Source organism: Arachis hypogaea, chromosome 9, assembly GCF_003086295.3.
Source record: "Arachis hypogaea cultivar Tifrunner chromosome 9, arahy.Tifrunner.gnm2.J5K5, whole genome shotgun sequence".
In the NCBI taxonomy this organism is placed as follows: Eukaryota; Viridiplantae; Streptophyta; class Magnoliopsida; order Fabales; family Fabaceae; genus Arachis; species Arachis hypogaea.
In genome coordinates, this window is record NC_092044.1 from 15,982,897 (window position 1) to 15,985,225 (window position 2,329).

General features: G+C 34.2%; 1 long non-coding RNA gene across 1 annotated transcript; it reads right to left on the minus strand.

The window, feature by feature from the left end:
* Positions 1-409: 409 nt before the first annotated feature.
* Positions 410-1,739, minus strand: LOC140175286 (uncharacterized). Its single transcript, XR_011865434.1, has 2 exons — positions 1,436-1,739; positions 410-1,338 (listed from the first exon to the last, which is right to left on the minus strand). It is a non-coding gene; the product is annotated as an uncharacterized lncRNA (long non-coding RNA).
* Positions 1,740-2,329: the final 590 nt, after the last annotated feature.

Below are 2,329 nucleotides of genomic sequence, written 5' to 3' on the forward strand. Positions count from 1 at the left end.
TCAATGCCAAGCAAATTATACCTTAGGTGACTCCTTGGGTCATGCGTCCTCTTCAAAAAGATTTTAATCCTTGTTTCTTTAATTTTAACTTAGTAAAAAGCTTTCACAACCATTGCATGCATAGTTACTAATTGTTTTTACTTTTTTTACTGCCACCATGAATTATCTTTCAAGAAAAATCCATTATTATGCATGCATAACACATCAGTTTAATCACACACCTAGCATGCATATCACTCTTCCCAAGCTAGCGCTGCATATCATAATTCACATGCATGAAAGCTTGCATTAACACGTTATCTCTGTACACCTCAATTTCAACTTTCAATTTTTCGTTTAGTTTTTGTTTTACACTTATTTCTTCTACACACATGCACACCACATATATCATCTTTCTTTCACAGTCATATGATTCATATTTCACTGCATTATAAATTCACATGCATTTTTTATTCATACCACATCACATACACATTCAAACATCTTTTCTTTTCTTCACGTAACATTCTATTCTTTTCATACGACCAAACTCTAAGTTTGGTATTGTGGTTGTGTTGAGTACTACTATATTTGCTAAAAACTCAAAATGCCTCTATTCAGAAAGAGAAAGGAAAAAGAACCGGCTATTCCATCCTTTGACATAACCCGGTTCTGATCCAAATTACATGAGGATCAATATAGAACGTGGGTAAAAGGGAAGGCAGTGATTCCCAATGTGAGGTTTGACTTGAACCAGAAGAATATCCGGTCATTCAAGCCAAAATCTCCCAACGGAAGTGGAGTGTCTTGGCAAGTCCAAGGAATATGGGCCTTACTTTGGTCTATGAGTTCTATTCTAATTCTTGGCTAACTCATGAGGAAGAGGCTCAAGAACTCGAGAAACTAACTTTCTTGAACTATGTCCGAGGCCAATCCATTGACTATGGGTCTCGAAATGTCCGAAGAATTCTCCGCCTTTCTCCTCCACCTCGTTATTCTAATCCAAATTATTGTGAGTATGCACAAGAATGATAAATAACATAAGGAAGCGAAAGGTGCTCTATGACATCTATGTTCCTGGGGCACAATAGAAGCTTGATGCAATGGGGTGCCAAATCAATTGAGAAGGTCAAACATTGTTCCTGTTGCTAAGGGATGGTTGAATTTTATCCAATATTTACTTGTATCTACCTCCAATCATTCTATGGTGATAGTGGACCAAGCCATCCTTATCCACTCTATCATAATTGGAAAAGAACTTAGAGTGGAGAATCTCATTCTCCGCATATATATAAGAATCATAGCCCAAAGCTCAGATTCAAGATCAAGGCTTGGATTCCTGGGCCTCATCCATCATCTCTGTAAAATAATTGGGGTGTCCATTGAACAAGACATTCTTATAAAAATTGCAAGACCCATCACTGTTGCAGTAATGAAAAGAAGAGTAAGAAGATACCACAATAAAGGACAAGAAGAAGAGCCACAACATCAGCTTCCTCCTGCTTCTCTTGCATCTGAACCTCAAGCTGGACCCAGTCAACCTCAAGCTTAAGGGGTTGACTTGAAAAAGTTTTGGTAGGAATTTTAACAAGTTTCTCTACCCACAACAAATTTTTCCTTTTGAGCATCTATATCAAATATAGGAACAAAAAAGAAGAGTAGAGAAAGCTCGAAGACCATGGGAGGAGGCACAAGCAAGAGAGAGTAGGTGGCGTCCTAGAACTCTGGAGGAAACAGTCGAGAGAGAGAATGAGGAATATGACAATAATGATAAATGAACTTAGTAAATATTTTGTTTCGGTGGTTAATTTTTCTTTCTTTTTCTTTTTTCCTTTTCTTTACTTTGTCATTTTTTTCTTTTTATTTTCTTTGTTTTCTTTTATTTTCTTTGTTTTCTTTAGTACTTACAACTTGTACTTGTTCTCTTGCACTCTACTGATATAAAGAGAGTGGATTTTAATGAAAAAGTTTGAATAGTAACAAGAAAGTTCAATTAAAATGTGGTGGTTATTAGAAGTGTGGTTATACTTTATGGATCCAAGATATTTAAATGAATCTTGAGTAAAAGGGGGATAAAATCTTTAAAAATAAAGTTTTGAAGACATATTATGAGACTCCAACATCCAAATCTTTGAAGCAGTTTTTCAAAAAAAAAAAGTATGAAAAGATCGTAAAACTCTAAAGAAATAATGCTCTGATATTTGTATAAATAATTAATTGATATTTTTTATTCAATCTTATAAAATTTAAAAAATTATCATTTTTTTGTTTTACCGAAACAAAAAAACCTTAAAGAAAGAAAAAGAAAATTGAATTATTCTTTGTTTATAAATATCCAAACTTTGATCCT